This window comes from Aquarana catesbeiana, linkage group LG07, assembly GCF_042186555.1.
Source record: "Aquarana catesbeiana isolate 2022-GZ linkage group LG07, ASM4218655v1, whole genome shotgun sequence".
Classification (NCBI taxonomy): Eukaryota; Metazoa; Chordata; class Amphibia; order Anura; family Ranidae; genus Aquarana; species Aquarana catesbeiana.
In genome coordinates, this window is record NC_133330.1 from 38,409,021 (window position 1) to 38,428,954 (window position 19,934).

A 19,934-nucleotide genomic window follows, 5' to 3' on the forward strand; every position below is an offset into this window, starting at 1 on the left:
GCAGCCGACTGCATTTGGTTCGGGATGTGAATGGGGGAAGTACGGGCGCTGCAGAAGCGGTGGGTTCCCAATTAGGATTGGCGAATGCAGCAGGAAGGGCATTATGGGCACGACGGCCTGTTTGTCTTCTTCTTGGTGGCAGCGGGACACTACTTGTGCTTGCCACCTCGCCAGCTTGAACTGCACTTATGGGACTCGCCACGTCACCAAGTGTTACTGCAGTGCTGGTTTGACTACGACCGGGGTGTACTAGGCCGCTGGTGCTTGCCAGTTCACCAAAACGCTACCAAAAAAAACTGTTAGCGATTGCAGGGATCAGGCCTGACTCTGCAAACGCTGCAGTTATGTGGTTAGTGTTTTGTAAGTGACAGTGATCGATCGATACTGCACTTGGGTGGGCTGGGCCGGGCGGAGGGGCAAAACGTAGGTGCTAGCAGGTATTTGGGCTGATCCCGCTAACGCTGCGTTTTTGGGAACCCTAAACTGCTGGGGATGCTAGTATAGATCTGATCGGATCAGATATTGATCCGTTCAGATACTATACCACTAAGGGAGGCGTACGCTGCGTGCGTGGGTGTTAGCGGTACTGGCGCTAACCTGACGCTGCCTGGGGCTGGTGCTTGCCAGTTCACCAAAACGCTACCAAAAAAACTGTTAGCGATCGCAGGGATCAGGCCTGACTCTGCGAACGCTGCAGTTATGCGTTTAGTGTTTTGTAAGTGACAGTGATCGATCGATACTGCACTTAGGTGGGCTGGGCTGGGCCGGGCGGAGGGGCAAAATGCAGGTGCTAGCAGGCATCTGGGCTGATCACGCTAACACTGCGTTTTTGGGAACCCTAAACTGCTGGGAACGCTAGTATAGATCTGATCGGATCAGATATTGATCCGTTCAGATACTATACCACTAAGGGAGGTGTACGGTGCGTGCGTGGGTGTTAGCGGTACTGGCGCTAACCTGACGCTGCTTGGGGCTAGTGTTTGCCAGTTCACCAAAACGCTACAAAAAAAACTGTTAGCGATCGCTGAGATCAGGCCTGACTCTGCGAACGCTGCAGTTATGTGTTTAGTGTTTTGTAAGTGACAGTGATCGATCAATACTGCACTTGGGTGGGCTGGGGTGGGCCGGGCGGAGGGGCAAAACGCAGGTGCTAGCAGGTATCTGGGCTGATCCAGCTAACACTGCGATTTTGGGAACCCTAAACTGCTGGGGACGCTATTATAGATCTGATTGGATCAGATATTGATCCGTACAGATACTATACCACTAAGGGAGGCGTATGCTGCGTGCGTGGGTGTTGCGGTACTGGCGCTAATCTGACGCTGCTTGAGGCGATGCATATCACCGCCGGGCGATCAGGGGGCTAAACCTTTATTCGGTAATAAACGGCGGGTGCCCTGACACTATAAAAAATAAACGAACTAACCAGCGTCACCCGTAACACTTATACGGTGATCAGTGGTGAAAGGGTTAACTAGGGGGCAATCAATGGGGTTAAAACATTTATTAGATAGTATATGGGGGTCCCTGTCGCTATAAAACGCTGACGGCGAACCTAAATATTTAGCTCCCTAACTAGCGTCACCAGCGACACTAATACAGCGATCAGAAAAATGATCGCTTAGTGACACTGGCGACAGGGGGTGATCAAGGGGTTAAAACTTTATTAGGGGGCTTAGGGGGGTATCCTAGACCTAAAGGGGGCTAACCCTAACTGTCCTACCACAGTAACTGTCACAAATTGACACCATGCAGTAGTGTGACGGGGGGGGGGAGGGGTGATTGGGGGGCGATCGGGGGTGTAATGTGTGCCTGGCATGTTCTACTGAGTGTGTTTGTGTTTTACACTCACAGTGATGTTTTCTCTCCTTGGCGCCGGAACGGAAAATACCGAGCCGAGGAGAGATTACATAATTTCCTTTGCTGCTGTTTAGCATACAGCAGCAAAGGAAGATTCTCATTCGCTGGGAGCGATCGCGAGGGGGGGGCTACGAACGGATGGTCTCCCCCTCACCTCTCATCGCTCCCAGTCACAAGCCGACCGCCTCGGGCACCGGGGGGGTCCGATCGGACCCCCCGCCCGCGGGAGGCAGATCACGTATGGGTACGTGATTCTGCCTGCCCGTGCCATTCTGCCGACGTATATCGGCGTGAGGCGGTCAGCAAGTGGTTAAAGTAAGATTCTGAACGTATCTATTGAGGTCTTTAAATAATAAAAAAGGGTTAGGTTTGTTGAGGGGTGCAAAATTCAAGCCTCTACTTAACAATAAAGTATCAGCTTTGGATAAAGCATAAGAAGATAAGTTAAAAATCTTCACAGTTTCCTTATTTTCAGTGCGTTGGGACTTCCTCTTGCTGCGTCCCCCTCTGCAGCCTCTCCGATGAGCTTTCTTTTCCTGGAGGCTGCCAGAAGAGGACTGAGCACCAAAAAAGGAGGGGATGAAGTAACCGGGGGAAGAGAGCAATCCATATGTTTGCTGGAACAAGGAAGATTCGGAACAGAGGAAACTGTAGCCTCTGTACCTACGGAAGAAATTTCCATTGCTGCCAAAATGGGGGGGGGGGGTGATTGGTTGAAACATGAATGGGTGCTGTCGAGAGTGGTCTATTATAAAATTGATTCAAAGCAGAAATGAGACTGGAATTGATGGATGTGTTATTCGAGTGAGTGTCTCTTTTGTTCTTGTTGTTGGGCTGTTTTCTAGCCTGAACAAGGGGATCAAGATGACACGAACCTCTGGTGGGCTTCCTTTTATGAGACCAGGTGGGAGGAGCCACAGAAAGACTCATTAAAGGTCGTGGGGAGCCAGTCTGAATGGGTGGACAGGGAGGGGGAAGGGTGGGGACTGGAGAAGATTGGGAGATGTAATTATGTTCTAAGGAGACTGGCCGTTCAGAGTTGGGATGCATTCTCCACCTGTCATAGTTATAATCATCCAAATCGCGTCTGAATTTACCTAACTTCATGCGCAATAAGGAATCTTCATCTGCTTTTGTATTTTTCTTAAGGGTATTTAGCCATGAGAGAGGGATGGTCGTATTGTAGCCGATAATGTCTTGAATAAGTTTAAGTACATCCTGTTTGAGTTTGTCAAATCTGGATGTTCTATGTAGGATGAGAATGCTCATCCACTTGGATGTACAAAAGGCAGAAATGTCGGCCCATTCCATTTTGTGGTCATTTTCAAGAAAAGAACATTCTTTCATGACCCTAAGGCCCCTCGGGGAGATCTTGGTATCAATATATTTGGTTAGAAAGAATTTGTCCCACCATTGTTGATTGGTGGTCTCAATGACTCTTTCTAATTGTTGAAATTTCCCACATAGAACCTGTCGTATTTTACTAGTATTACTCGAGAATATGGTTTCTTTCTCATCATGATGGCAGCCCTGCTTGCTCCTTCTGGACGTTTTTACCCTTCCACGCCATTTTTAGTAATACATAGACCATTGGTCTGTGCTTGCCATATGGATTGTCATTTCTTTCTTTTTATTCATTGAATGACTTTTGATACATTATTTGTGTAGAACTGATCCCGTGGATTTTCTGAGTTATTGCGCATACACTTGCTCTCATAGACAGGAAAGGATCACATGGCCCCTATGGTAGGTTCATAGTGATCTCCAACCAGGACATAGCCAGGAAGGAATCACATGGCCCCTTTGGTTACAGCATTTGTTCACACCTGGCTAAAACTTTTGCACAGTACTGTAGAGGGAACATTGTATATACAGCTATTATGAGGGGGGTAACACTTACCAGGTGAGGCAGTCATCTTGTGAGATTGCGTTGGCCGGGAATCGAACCCGAGTCAGCTGCTTGGAAATCAGCTATGCTTACCACTGCACCACCAACGCGAGGTAGCATGTCTTTAGGGTGTGGGAGGAAACCGGAGTACCCGGAGGAAACCCACGCAAACACAGGGAGAACATGCAGACTCCATACAGACAATGTCCTGGTCAGGATATGAACCAAACACCCCAGTGCTGCAAGGCAGAAGTACTAACTACTAAGCCTCTGTGCTGCCCAATCTTAAAGCAGAACTTCACCTATAAAGGGAGGTTCCGCTTTTCATCCTCTTCCTCATTCGTTGGCCGGGAATCAAACCCGGGTCAGCTGCTTAGAAAGCAGCTATGCTTACCACTGCATCACCAACGCGAGGTAGCATGTCTTTGGAGTGTGGGAGGAAACCGGAGTACCCGGAGGAAACCCACGCAAACACAGGGAGAACATGCAGACTCCATGCAGACAGTGTCCTGGTCAGGATATGAACCAAACACCCCAGTGCTGCAAGGCAGAAGTACTAACTACTAAGCCTCTGTGCTGCCCAATCTTAAAGCAGAACTTCACCTATAAAGGGAAGTTCTGCTTTTCATCCTCTTCCTCATTCGGCTTTAAATTTTCTAAAGGAACTGGAGATACAGGTCCATATTGTAGTGTTATGAATCTTTCATATTCTGTCCTGTAGGGAGGGCCTTTGAATGAGGTAAGTGTGCATTTTTTAAAAGTTAGCAGCTGCAGTATTTGTAGCTGCTGACTTTTAAAAAAATATTTTGGCGGAACTCCGCTTTAAGTGACCTAGAGCTGCAGATCCTTTTTGTAGAGTGAATTAGAGCTACAGAGTCCTTCAGCTGTTGTAGTGGTCACTTCTCCAATATTGGTGATGTCCTTCGTGTGGAATGGGACAAATACATGTCCTCTGGTCTGTATAGTGTCTCTACTCCATGGATAAGCTCCGTCTTATATAAGAGGACATGAGCTAGCCATGAGTGTAACCTGAAATGTAGACAGGCAGGGACAGGACAACTCACTTGAATGTGTAAGCCTGGCTCTTCATAGATGGTAGAGAGTCCATTCCCAGTATGGTGGATTGGGCAACAAGGATGCCCTGATAGTCCATCATCATTGTCTATGATTGCCTGTCTGTGGAGCTGCTACCACTAGTAGCTCCACCTACTGTGCTCAGGTCTGCTGGCCGGCCTCTGCTGTTTTTATTGGCGTCTGAATGGTGACCACTTGAATGGGGCACCAGCGCTACTTCTTTGACGCTCACCTAAAAGGTATTTCCACTTTTGCAGCCATATTGGGATAATGCCTACTTTTATATCTGTTACATGTTCTCATTCACAGAATAAAACTTAATAAAAATTGTAAAGTTTGCTGCTCACCTTTAAAGAGGGAATCACGTGTGAAAAATGACAAACAAAACATGGCTCCTACAAATCTGATACCAGAACCCCAGCCGAACATGCAGCCTGGCAGGTCAGGAAAGGGGGGGATGAGCATGCACCCCCTCCACTCCTGAGCCATACCAGGCCACGTGCCCTCAACATGGGTAGTGGACCTTGAAAAGGGGGACCCCCCTCCCCCCTGACAAGGCACCTCTTTATTTTGAGGTCATGTGGTCTGGTATGGGCGAGGAGAGGAGGGCGTGGCGTATGCCCACCCCCCTCCCCCCCTTTCCTGGCCTGTCAGGATGTGTGCTTAGGAGGGGGTCTAGATTTTGGGAGGCCATGCTTTTTTTTTTTCCATGGGGTTCCGGCTTTAATTGTGATCAGCAATTTTTTCAATGTTCTTAAAATTATGCTATGTGAATGGGAACAAGTAAAAAATATAAAGTAGGTGTAAGATATGTGGCTGAAAAATTGGAATAACCTTTTAGGTGATCTCAGTAGAAGCGTTGGTGCAGAGATCTGTCTTGGTACAGTCGTACCTGGTCCCTGGGAGGGCCAATTACCATTTCCTCAAGATAGCTGAGATGGCAGATGCCAAAAGGTCATGGATGTTTCTTCGAGCCACACCTGGTCCCTGGGAGGGCTGATGGGAAGATCCTCTGTTTACTGAAGTGGCAGCTGCCACCGGTGTGGGGACCTGTGTCGGTACAGAGGTACTGGGTTCCTGGGAGGGCTGATGGGAAGACTCTTCGGTTGCTGGAGTGGCAGCCGCCACCAGTGTAGGAACCTGTATTGGTGCAGCCGTGCCTGGTCCCTGGGAGGGTTCCATAGACTTTTTGTTGAGTCTTCTTGATTCAGAAGCTGCAGAAAGGGAAATAGAGGGCTGATGGGAATCCCCTCTGGTTACTGGAGTTGCAGCCGCAACCAGTGTAGGAACCTGTGTTGGTAAAGCCGTACCTGGTCCCTGGGAGGGTTCCTCAGACTTTCCACTGAGTCTTCTAACACTATCCCCACACACAAAACTTGAACTATGCAGAAGAGATAATGTGGCACTCTTGTTGGTAAAGATAGCTGGTGGTATTGCTCTCTTGAAGAAAGGAGCTGATGAGAATCTTTCAAGACAGTGATGACGTAGTGGACTCCGGTGATGATGGCTTGACTTGAAGATCTTCTCCCTCCATGTTCACTAGCAAATCATCTTCTGATCCCTCCTCCTCATCTCCTAGTTTAAAATTTCTTCCAACGTTTTGGCCATCTTCACTCCCAAAAAAGCTGCACCCCTCCTATTTAGGTGCAATCCATCAATGCTATAAAGACGGTAACCGACTGAAAAGTCAGCCCAGTTCGCCATGAAGCCAAACCCCTCCTCTCTGCAATAGTTCCTCAGCCACATGTTAAGCTCCCTAAGCTCCTGCTGCCTCTCTGGTGTGGCTCGAGGTACAGGCAGTATTTCTGAAAATACTGCCTTGGAGGTCCTTTTCTTCAATATAGTCCCTAAGTCCCTGAAATCATTTTTTAGGGAGTCCCATCTTCCTCTAACATTGTCGTTGGTTCCAATATGTATCATGACAGCTGGGTTTTCCCCAGCCCCATCCAACAATTTGTCCATTCGATGTGCAATGTCCCGAACACAAGCACCCGGTAAACAGCATACTGTTCGGTAACAAGAGTCTTTGTGACAGATGTCCCTCTCTGTCCATCTAATTATTGAGTCCCCTACCACCAGTATCTTCCTGTTCTTTGCTGTAACTTTGCGCTCATCTTCACTGGAAGAGATGTTCCCAATGTTCCTCTGGCATTTTGGTGGAGTCTCACATTCTGGTGGGTTCTCAATATGAGCTTCACATTCTGGTGGAGCATCAACCTGAATTTCTTCTAGCTTTTTGGTCACCTTCTCTCCCAATAGAGCGGCACCCTGCTCATTTAAGTGCAGTCCGTCCCTGCTATAGAGCCGGTAATTTCCCGAAAAGTCAGTCCAGTTCTCCATGAAACCAAACCCCTCCTCGCTGCACCAGTTCCTCAGCCATTTGTTAAGTACCATAAGCTCCTGCTGCCTCTCTGGTGTGGCTCGAGGTACAGGCAGTATTTCTGAAAATATTGCCTTGGGGGACCTTTTCTTCAATATAGCCCCTAAGTCCCTGAAATCATTTTGTAGGGCGCTCCATCTTTCTCGAACTTTGTCATTGGTACCGATATATACCATGACAGCTGGGTCCACTCCAGCCCCATCCAACAGTCTGTCCATGCAATCTACAATGTTCCGAACCCGAGCGCCCGGTAAACAACATACAGTTCGGCGATTCCGATCTTTGTGACAGATCGCCCTCTGTATCCTTCCAATAACTGAATCCCCTACCACTAATATCCGCCTATCTTTTCTTGTAACCTTGCCCCTATCTTCACTGGAGACATTCCCCTGGAATTTTGGTGGAGTCTCAACGTGAACGTTGCATGCTGGTGGATTCTCCATGTGGAAGTCGCACTCTGGTGGAGTGGCCATGTCACGGTTGCACTCTGGTGGAGTGGCCATGTCACGGTCGCACTCTGGTGGAGTGGCCATGTCACGGTCGCACTCTGGTGGAGTGGCCATGTCACGGTCGCACTCTGGTGGAGTGATCATGTCACGGTAGCACTCTGGTGGAGTGGCCATGTCTAGGTAGAACTCTGGTGGCGTGGCCATGTCTAGGTCACACTCTGGTGGAGTGGCCATGTCATGGTCACACTCTGGTGGAGTGGCCATGTCTAGGTAGAACTCTGGTGGCGTGGCCATGTCTAGGTCACACTCTGGTGGAGTGGCCATGTCACGGTCACACTCTGGTGGAGTGGCCATGTCACGGTCACACTCTGGTGGAGTGGCCATGTCACGGTCACACTCTGGTGGAGTGGCCATGTCACGGTCGCACTCTGGTGGAGTGGCCATGTCACGGTCGCACTCTGGTGGAGTGGCCATGTCACGGTCGCACTCTGGTGGCGTGGCCATGTCTAGGTCACACTCTGGTGGAGTGGCCATGTCACGGTCACACTCTGGTGGAGTGGCCATGTCACGGTCACACTCTAGTGGAGTGGCCATGTCACGGTCACACTCTGGTGGAGTGGCCATGTCACGGTCGCTCTCTGGTGGAGTGGCCATGTCACGGTCGCTCTCTGGTGGAGTGGCCATGTCACGGTCGCACTCTGGTGGAGTGGCCATGTCACGGTCGCACTCTGGTGGAGTGGCCATGTCACGGTCGCACTCTGGTGGAGTGGCCATGTCACGGTCGCACTCTGGTGGAGTGGCCATGTCGAGGTCGCACTCTGGTGGAGTGGCCATGTCACGGTCGCACTCTGGTGCAGTCTCAATTTGAATGTCACTTTTTGGCGGCGTCCCAATGTGATGATCGACAGGCCTGCCGTGTGAGCCTTGTCTGCAGTAAATACTGCAAACATCTTAAAAAAAAAAAAAAAAGAGAGGAATTTAGATTTAGCACTTTCAACTACATTTCATATATTTTTCTTTATACATCAAATTATAGAGAGAAAAGTTCAAAACGCTTGTGCCAGAGACAATGAATAAACTCGACATGATAGGGACACAAGGATGACTCTTGTTGGCCTTCGTATAAAAATGCTTGTTGCCTGCCACTCATCCCAAATTTAAAGTGTCACCTATGGAGATTTTTAGGTACCGTAGTTTGTCGCCATTCCACAAGTGCGTGCAATTATAAAGCGTGACATGTTTGGTATCTATTTACCAACATCATCTTTCACATTATACAAAAAAATTGGGCTAACTTTACTGTTTGTTTTTTTTTTAAATTCATGAAAGTGTCCCTTTTCCCAAAAAATAGCGTTTAAAACACCGCTGCACAAATACCGTGTGATATAAAATATTGCAACAATCGCCATTTTATTCTCTAGATTCTCTGCTAAAAAATATAATGTTTGGGGGCTCTAAGTAATTTTCTAGCAAAAAATACGGATTTTATCTTGTAAACACCAAATGTCAAAAATAATCTTAGTCATGAAAGGGTTAAGGTTAAGTATAAAAAGGGAGAAAAAAATGCACTGGACTGCATCAAAAACACATCAAAAACATGCATGCAGAAAAGCACCTGGAACTCATCCGGACTGCGTTTCTCTGGTGTGAACCGGCCCCTAATGTACACGGGATGTTTGAAAACCTTGACAGATAGTAACCGACATTTAAAAAATGTCCCCTTTGCCGCACAAACACCTGTAAACGAATCGCAGCTAAACACAAGTTACCGCAATTACAAGCTGTTACAGGCATTTGGCGTTTCTAATAGCTCTGAACATCGCATTTTTTTTTGCTTTCCAAAAAATGCTTCAAAACTCAACTGCTTAGAAAGGACTATAAATGCCCCCCCTCATGTACATGTACTGATAAGATAACAGAGCAGAGTTCAGGGGCAGCTGAAAAAAACGCCCAACTGATCCTAAACGTCCGTTTGCCAGCAGCAGTGTACATGAAGACAGTCGTTTTTTTTTTTTTTTTTTTTATTTGAAATTTGTCAGTTAGAAGCAATCCCAGGTTATGTGACAGAACTCTTCTGTATAGCTAATGTAATAAAACCAAATATAGAAATACTGGGATAATTATTAATTAGCAGAATGATGATGGGAAGAATTACTTTGCTTTGGCATTTATAATTAAAACTGGTGATGGGACACAAGTGTTTGTCAGTTACATCAGGCAGCCAATGAGATCTAGGCATTCCTCCCACACACCTGATTCATGTCTCCTGCTGCCCAACTGCCAGTTGAAGGAGTGAGCTGAGATTATATTTGAATAATAAAAATGTATCCAGTATAGAATTCTCTCCATTTTATTACATTATAATTGAATGAAATCCTATATACCTTCTGCGTGTCTCTGTCTGGGTTTTAGGTGAATGCAGACAGTGTTTAGAACTGCCCTGAACCCCCGCCTGATAGCCTTACACATCCCCCTACGAGGGGCTTTGGGCTGTGCGGGGGGCTGGTTTTCCGCTATTAAGGTTGCAACCATTTTCGATTGCATAATTGGGTCTCCTTTGATGATAAACAGAAGATCCGCTGACTTTATCGCACTTCTCTCGCTATGAAAACGCGCTATTATAAAATAATAAGCAACGTGTCTCAGAGCAACAGAACTCACGTCCTTTCCACACAAGAGAAATTCTGAGAGTGAGCCCAGCTCCTGCCAGAGCTCCTTATATCAGGACTCTCCCACTGTGACATCATCAAGTCACATGTGACATGCCCATATATGGGCATGTCACATGTGACATGCCCATATATGGGCATGTCACATGACCTTTTTCTAACTGACAAAGAATTAAAATTTGTAAACATGTTAACCCTTTGCTGCCCAGGACAATTTTGACATTTCTCACACACTTGTTAAAATGAACATGTTTTTTAGCTAGAAAAATGGCTTATAATAGCCAAACATAATATATTTTCTGAAAGCAGTGGCCCTGGAGAATTAAATGGTGGTTGTTGCCATATTTTATGTCACACGATTTTCACGCAGCTGTTTATTAAATGCAAATTTTCAGGGAAAAAAATACACTTGAATGCATTTTAGTGCACACAAACACCGTGTAATACCTATTTTATTTTTATAAAATAAAAAACATGAGGTTAAGATGAATAAATGCCCAAAAAGTCAAGATTTAATAATTTTTTCTATTTTTTTCTAACTGACAAAAAATTCAAATATGAATATGGTCATATCACATGACTTTTTTTTTTTTCTAACTGACAAAAAAATTCAAATTTGTAAACATGTTAACCCTTCACTGCCAGGGGCAATTTTGACATTTCTCACACACTTGTTAAAATAATCATGTTTTTTAGCAATAAAATGGCTTATAATACCCAAACATGATATATTTTCTGAAAATAGAGATTTGGAGATTTAAATGGTGGTTGTTGCCATATTTTATATCACACGATATTCGTGCAGCTGTTTATTAAATGCAAATTTTCAGGGAAAAATACACTTAAATGCATTTTAGTGCACACAAACACCATATAATACCTATTTTTTTTTTTTATAAAATATAAAAAATTAGGTTACGATGAGTAAATAGATACCCAATAAGTCAAGATTTAATAATTGTGCACATCTGAGAAACAATTTATTTTTATTTTATTTCATTTAAATATATTTTTTTTACACGTTAAAAATATAATAATTTTTTATTCAACTTTATTAATATATAACAAAAAGAAAAAAAAAGTTTTGACCAGAGATGAACCTGTAATCAATAAAGTGTATCTCATAAAATTAGAATATAATCAAAAAGTTAATTTATTTTCAAAACTCAACTGCTTAGAAAGGACTATAAATGCCCCCCTCGTGTACATGTACTGATAAGATAACAGAGCAGAGTTCAGGGGCAGCTGAAAAAAACGCCCAACTGATCCTAAACGTCCGTTTACCAGCAGCAGTGTACATGAAGACAGTCGTTTTTTTTTTTTTTTATTTGAAATTTGTCAGTTAGAAGCAATCCCAGGTTATGTGACAGAACTCTTCTGTATAGCTAATGTAATAAAACCAAATATAGAAATACTGGGATAATTATTAATTAGCAGAATGATGATGGGAAGAATTACTTTGTTTTGGCATTTATAATTAAAACTGGTGATGGGACACAAGTGTTTGTCAGTTACATCAGGCAGCCAATGAGATCTAGGCATTCCTCCCACACACCTGATTCATGTCTCCTGCTGCCCAACTGCCAGTTGAAGGAGTGAGCTGAGATTATATTTGAATAATAAAAATGTATCCAGTATAGAATTCTCTCCATTTTATTACATTCTAATTGAATGAAATCCTACATACCTTCTGCGTGTCGCTGTCTGGGTTTTAGGTGAATGCAGACAGTGTTTAGAACTGCCCTGAACCCCCGCCTGATAGCCTTACACACCCCCCTACGAGGGGCTTTGGGCTGTGCGGGGGGCTGGTTTTCCGCTATTAAGGTTGCAACCATTTTCGATTGCATAATTGGGTCTCCTTTGATGATAAACAGAAGATCCGCTGACTTTATCACACTTCTCTCGCTAAGAAAACGCGCTATTATAAAATAATAAGCAACGTGTCTCAGAGCAACAGAACTCACGTCCTTTCCACACAAGAGAAATTCTGAGAGTGAGCCCAGCTCCTGCCAGAGCTCCTTATATCAGGACTCTCCCACTGTGACATCATCAAGTCACATGTGACATGACCATATATGGGCATGTCACATGTGACATGCCCATATATGGGCATGTCACATGACCTTTTTCTAACTGACAAAGAATTCAAATTTGTAAACATGTTAACCCTTTGCTGCCCAGGACAATTTTGACATTTCTCACACACTTGTTAAAATGAACATGTTTTTTAGCTAGAAAAATGGCTTATAATAGCCAAACATAATATATTTTCTGAAAGAAGCGACCCTGGAGAATTAAATGGTGGTTGTTTCCATATTTTATGTCACACGATATTCATGCAGCTGTTTATTAAATTCAAATTTTCAAGGAAAAAATACACTTGAATGCATTTTAGTGCACACAAACACCGTGTAATACCTATTTTATTTTTATAAAATATAAAACATGAGGTTAAGATGAATAAATAGATGCCCAAAAAGTTAATATTTATTAATTTTTTAAATTTTTTTCTAACTGACAAAAAAATTCAAATATGAATATGGTCATATCACATGACTTGTTTTTTCTTTTTCTAACTGACAAAAAAAATTCAAATTTGTAAACATGTTAACCCTTCACTGCCAGGGACAATTTTGACATTTCTCACACACTTGTTAAAATAATCATGTTTTTTAGCAATAAAATGGCTTATAATACCCAAACATGATATATTTTCTGAAAATAGAGATTTGGAGATTTAAATGGTGGTTGTTGCCAAATTTTTTTTATCACACGATATTCGCGCAGCTGTTTATTAAATGCAAATTTTCAGGGAAAAATACACTTAAATGCATTTTAGTGCACACAAACACCATATAATACCTATTTTTTTTTTTTTATAAAATATAAAAAATTAGGTTACGATGAGTAGATACCCAATATGTCAAGATTTAATAATTGTGCACGTCTGAGAAACAATTTATTTTTATTTTATTTCATTAAAATTTTTTTTTACACTTTAAAAAATAATAATTTTTTATTCAACTTTATTGATAAAAAAGAAAAAAAAAAGTTTTGACCAGAGATGAACCTGTAATCAATAAAGTGTATCTCATACAATTAGAATATAATCAAAAAGTTAATTTATTTCAGGGTCAATTAGGTTTTTTTGCAGGCAGGCTGGTAAGTGTGCTTGGAAATATTTTGTTTGTGATGTGTGTTGCTCTTACATGTATACCTTACTGCAAAGCCTAGTTATAGGCTGATGTGGTTGCCACTTTTTTGTACAATACAACGTAAATACCTGGAAAGGTTAGACCTACAAATAAATTAGCATTAATGCAACCAACATGAAAAAATATATCTGGTGCTGGCCGGAATACAATAACAATTATAAGACCCCTTTCACACTGGGGCACTTTGCAGGCGCCGTAGCGCTAAAAATAGCGCCTGCAAAGCGCCCTGAAACAGCCGCTGCTGTCTCTCCGCCCCGAGGGCTTTCACACTGGAGAGTTGCGCTGGCAGGATGCTAAAAAAAGTCCTGCTAGCAGCATCTTTGGAGCGGTGAAGAAGTGCCGCTCCTACCTATTGAAATCAATGGGGCAGCATGGCTATACCGCCGGCATAGTGCTGCTGCAGCGGCGCTTTGCGGGCGGTTTTAACCCTTTTTCGGCCACTAGCGGGGGTTAAAACCGCCCCGCTAGCGGCCGAATAGCGGCGCTAAAATTACTGTATTTACCGCCGATGCCCCCGCCCCAGTATGAAAGGGGCCAGCTTGCAAGAGATACATCACAATATGTGCTTGCTGCAAATGTATTATACTTTACCTTTAATGCTTTGCAATGTATTTTGAGTCCCTATGATTATGACACAGTGGGGGAAGGTAAACACTATAATTATGTAAATATAAAGTTAGCACATCTCCCTGTTAATAACGCTTACCTCTATGCCGTCAGCCGCACCTTCTACAGCCATTTAAAATGACCCCAGGGGAGCTGTTTATCCTGGAGATATTGTTGCTTGGAATATAGGGCAGGGGTATAAACATCATTGGTGCAGTGTCCCCAGAGGGCCCAATAACACAGGTCTTGCTGAGCAATACATGTCAAAACACTGCAACACAAGTCACACAAGACGAGGTATATTGTCACTTTATATTATTTTCAGGGTTGGCCATTGTTCTTCTTCCCATGTGCTGAAAATTTTAAAATTCTAGCAGCTGAAACTAAACCCCCCCTACCTAAAATACTATATGAAAAAAAAAAAGAGGGGGGAATGGGAAAAGTTAGATAATGCTTAACTTTCCCCAGCTTCCTCCCACGGTGCCTAGGTGAGGGTCATCATCCTTCCAGCCAGATCTTGAGTAGCCCATATCTCACGAGAAGATATTCTTGCAGAAGGTCTTCTTATTCGAGGTGCTCCCCTTCAACCTAAAACGCCGGATGGAAATGCAAAAGATAAACCTGTGGGAGGATTAAGTTGAATAATTTACTTAACTTTCCCCAGCTTCCTCCTGCTGTGATAAGGTGACGTCATTCTTCCAGACAGATCTCGTAGAATGTTGAGCAGCCCAAATCTCACAAAAAGACGATCTTGCAAAAGTTCTGCTTTTTGAGATGCTCCCCTTCTGCTCCCTAAAATACTGGATGAAAGTGCAAAGAACACTCATATTGCCCATATCTCCACTCTACATTTGTTTAAGGGTCCTCCATAGTGGATGCTATTGGAAGTCTCAGATTCCTCTCCTTTTGCTATCACTTGCCTTCCCTTTCCTGGCTTCCTAACCACGTGCACTCCCCTTTACTTAGTCCTATATTATCTTAAAGGTTAGGGACTCCTTAAATTTCCTAGTTCCCTAACCTGAGCAAACCCCCCCTTGACCACCCTTTTGGGTAATCCCATGTTGTTGCATGCCTTGGACATTGAACGAGCGGACCTTGCCTGAACTGTAAGAACTGCTTTCAAACTGGGGTTGAGCGAGGCTCAGAGTTTTCAGTTTTCCAAATCTGACGAGAAGACGATCTCGCAAAAAAGGTCTGCCTATCCGTGGTGCTTGCATTCTGCTCCCTAAAATACTAGATAAATAAATGTACAAAGAACACACATATTACACATATATCCGCTCTACATTTGTTTAAGGGTCCTCCATAGTGGATGCTATTGGAAGTCCCAGATTCCTCTCCTTTTGCTATCACTTGCCTTTCCTTTCCTGGCTTCCTAACCACATGCACTCCTCTTTACTTAGTCCTGTCCTAAATTATCCCAAAGGTTTGAGACTCCTTTAAATTTTTCTAGTTCCCTAATATCAGCACACCTACCCATGACCGCCCTTTTGGGTAATCCCATGTTTCTGCCTGCCTTGGACACTGAACTAGCAGACCTTGCCTAAAGTGTGAGAACTGATTTCAAGCTAGGGTTGAGCGAAGCTGAGTTTTAATTTTTCCGAAATGTTGCCAATATTTTGCCATTTTGGCAAAATGCATTGGAAACTAAGATGAAGGTGAAATGAAAGTGTATTTAAACCGAAAAACGGAAATGTAACATATTATAGCTCACCTAGATGTAGTGGCTGCACGTTTTTTTTTTCTTTTTTTTTAACTGGTAATCCTGTGAAGAACACACTTCCTATCCTAGGATGACTACGCTTACTCACTCTACTGTATCTATGGAAGAAGCCAAAGTTGTCACCAAATTGGACTTCAGTCTTGTCTTCCTCTCATCTCCATTATACGGGGGGATTAGGAATTTACAGAAGGAAAATGATATTGTTTGTACTTTCCGTTTGGTTGACAGGAAGTCACAAGGGCACTGCATTTCTGGCAGTATCAAATGCTATTTTCTGTACTTTCTGAAAATGTTTTTGGAAAGAAAACCAAAGCGACCACCACATCTAAGTTCTGGGAAGCCACCACATCTAAGTTCTGGGAAGCCACCACATCTAAGTTCTGGGAAGCTGCAATATATTACATTTTTGGTCTAGGGTTTAGATATCCTGTAAAGTGGAACGTTAGTTAGAACATTTAGTCCAGCTAGATCAGTTCATGCTGGCCCCTTTTGCAGGTAAAGCTATGTAAAACATTAAAAATAAGTGCCTATACTGTTTAAGGTCCAGCAATATACACTGTTTCACCCTGCTCTGTACATGCCCAGTTGCTCTTTATTTTTTTTTCACTGTGCTGAAAATCAGAACCACTAGAGGCCAATCTGCTGACAGCCAAAAGATTTACTGCTGCTCAGGGGCACTGGGATTAGGCAAAATGGCATCCTCCAGCAAGAAGAAACAGGAGCAATGCTGGAGGCAATTTACAGCACACACTAATTTTGTAGCATCATTATTAATGTGGAATGTATGTTCCTTGCTAAAGAATATTATTTTTTATCAAGTTGTTATGGGTAAAGTTCCGCTTTAGGGTGATTTTGATGGTTATTTTGACTGCAAAGGAAGTGCAAAAGAAGGGTGAGGATTTTTCTACCCAGGGAGGAGCATTAAAGTGCATCTAGCGCTGAGAACAAACATGTAATATATTGCAGCGTAACAGTCACTAGATGTGGTGGCCGCATTTGTTTTTTTTTTCAGGCTGGTTTTCTTTTATTGTCCACTGTGAACCTGCCAATAACACATTTTCTGTCCTAGGCTGACAATGCTCACTCACCATACTGTGTTTGTCACCCTAGGACATGACTACAGAACACGGCCCTCTCTTCATCTCCATAACGCAAGGGAGAGGTGTTATGTTGTCAGACAGAACAATGGTAACTGATAGCAGTGCAGCATAGGAAGTTATCAGCCTACTGGATTTCTGGTGGGATCAATGGGTATTCTTTTGCTTTTTTAATGGTATATATATATTACAGTCCAAATTGGATCAAATAAGAGAAATTCATTTATTGGGGTTTCCATATATTTCAAAATGAACCTACTACTTTGGGCAAATCACCTGTTTCCTGCATTGAGCTAAAAAAAAAAAAAAAAAAAAAAAAAAACATAATAGGGGATGTGGGGAGGAGAGTAAATTCTGATGGTGCAAGAGACTTTAGGATTTCATGTGCACTGTAAAGCTGGAACAAAACAGCTCAACGCCAGCCATGTGATCAGACATATTAACAAAAGTTTTATTAAAAACAAGTATTTACCATGCCAAGTCCATGTCTAACAAAACTATTAGTCTTAAGTGCTTGAAGTTTTGTTCATTTTGACATTTTTTTTTTTACAATCTTGTTCAAAGCCAACCATTTCTTGAGAAACACAAACTTGTTTTTTGTTTTCTTGGCATTTTTTAAGTCTCACAGACCTTCTTTTGTTCTTACAGGTGACAATATAGTAAAAAAAAAAAAAAAAGAATGTTTAAGTATTATTTCCATCTAAACTGGCTTCATAACATGACAGCAGTGAAATTTTGGGACCTTAGACTGTAAGTTCCTCGAGGGTGGGGACAGATGTGAATCTACAGTAAGTAAAGCACTGCGTAAATTGACAGCGCTATATAAATATATGTAATAAATAGATAAATAAAAAAATAAAATAAAATAAAAAATCCTTTTTGTGGAGAAATGATAGGGTCCCGAGTGGCCTAACAGTCATACCCATGTGGAAGATTTCAATAATTTATGAGCTGTGAGGGGCTGCTCCTTCTCACTGCTGAGCAGATCTGAATCAGGAACAATAAAAAAACACAGTTCTGCTGCTGTGAACCAATGTAGCGGATTCTCTGGTGCTATATAAATGGACAAAAATAAACATTACTTAAAGCGGAGGTCCGCCCACCGCTGCAAAAAATAAAAGCCAGCAGCTGCACATACTGCAGCTGCTGACTCTTAATAATAGGACACTTACCTGTCCTGGAGTCCAGCGATGTCGGCACCACAGCTGATGTTTCCATCAGCTGTCGGGTGCATGCCGCCTCCATTGCGAATAAGGGAACCCGGCAGTGTAGCCTTTCGGCTTCACGCCAGGAACCCTACTGCTGCGCTCCTCTCTCCTACTGGCTCGGCGACAGGGGGAGGAGGATAGAGGAGGATGGAGCCCCAGCCGTGACGTCAATACCCACGGCTGAGGCTCCCAGAAGTGGGGAAAGCATACCTGTGAAAGACAGGTATGCTGTCCCCCCTCCCCCCGAAAGGTGCCAAATGAGCGGAAGTTCCACTTTTGGGTGGAACTCCGTTTAAAGCAGAACTTCACCCAAAAGGGAAATTTCCACTTTAAGTCCTCCACCCCCCTCCTCCTCCATATTTGGCATGTAATTTTGGGGGGGAGGGGCGGGTACCTAGTTTTTACAGGTACCTGCTCCCACTGGGATCACCTAGGCAATCGGAGCAGGCCCCCCCTTCTGCAGTCTTCTGGGACACGTCACAGATCCCAGAAGACTGCGGGACCATTCACAATGTGCAGCGCGGCTCGCACATGCACAGTATTCTGCCGCGGCTGTGAAACCAAAAGCTGCACGTCCGGCTGCCCCCAGTTAGGATGCCGGCACCGGAAACCCGAAGGCTAGTGAAGAACGTGGGGGCGGCGGAGATCCCTAGACAGGTAAGTGTCCTTTTATTCAAAGTCAGCAGCTGTAGTAATTGTAGCTGCAGACTTTTATTTTTTTTCCCCCAGAGTGAACAAGCGCTTTAACTCATGATTCACTCATGCCGCGTACACACGATCGGATTTTCCAATGGGAAATGTTCGATGTGAGCTTGTTGTCGGAAAGTCGTGTGTATTCTCCATCGAACATTTGCTGTCGGAATTTCCACCCACAAATGTTTGAGAGCAGCTTCTCAAATTTTCAGCCAACTTCACTTTGTTGTCGGAAAGTCCGATCATGTGTACACAAGTTTGACGCACAAAAGTTCGCGCATGCTCGGAATCAAGCAGAAGGAGCCACACTGGCTATTGAACTTCCTTTTTCTCGGCTCGTCGTACGTGTTGTGTGTCACCACGTTCCCACGTTCGTAATTGTTGGCCAACATTTGTGTGACCGTGTACATGCAAGACAAGTTTGAGCCAACAACCTTCGGACAAAAATGCACGGGTTTTGTTGTCGGAAAGTCTGATCGTGTGTACGGGGCATAAGAGTTCAGTGCACATTTCAAGAAGTGCAGGAGGTGTTGTATATAAGAAAGCACAAATAATCTGGAGATAAAAACTTTAAGGGGGATAAAAAAGTTTAGACTTTTACATGTGCTGGGCGTATTCAGGGATCCCATAGAAAATGTTTTTTTTTTTTTTTATAAAAAAGGTTATTGAATATGGAATTATTGTATGCTGCCATTTAGACACAAATAATGTTAAATATATTTTTCTCTCTTCAACCGAGAACAATAAGAACAAATAATTTTCAAAGCCATCCGATTCCCAGTTTCTACACACAGCAAGACTGTTCTATGATTCTGTCAAAATCTTCAGATTGATTACTAATTTGTGGTAGTGTATAGGAGTTTTACACAAGCCTAATTAGAACAAATCCTTGCACCAAAACCAGAGTATATAGGTCCACTCAAAAATAGTAGCTTGGATTTGGATGGAAAATGCCAGATATTATCACTTGTAAACTGGGTGGAGAATATGCCATCCTCAAAAAATCTTAACTCCAACCCCTTTAGTGATCTTATGCAAAGTGTTAACACCCCCCCCCCGCCCCGCCCCCCGC

At 43.5% G+C, this 19,934-nt stretch overlaps 1 non-coding gene across 1 annotated transcript; it reads right to left on the reverse strand.

The window, feature by feature from the left end:
• Nucleotides 1–4,087: 4,087 nt before the first annotated feature.
• On the reverse strand, nt 4,088–4,159 carry TRNAR-UCU (transfer RNA arginine (anticodon UCU)). The gene has a single exon. It is a non-coding gene; the product is annotated as a tRNA-Arg (tRNA).
• Nucleotides 4,160–19,934: the final 15,775 nt, after the last annotated feature.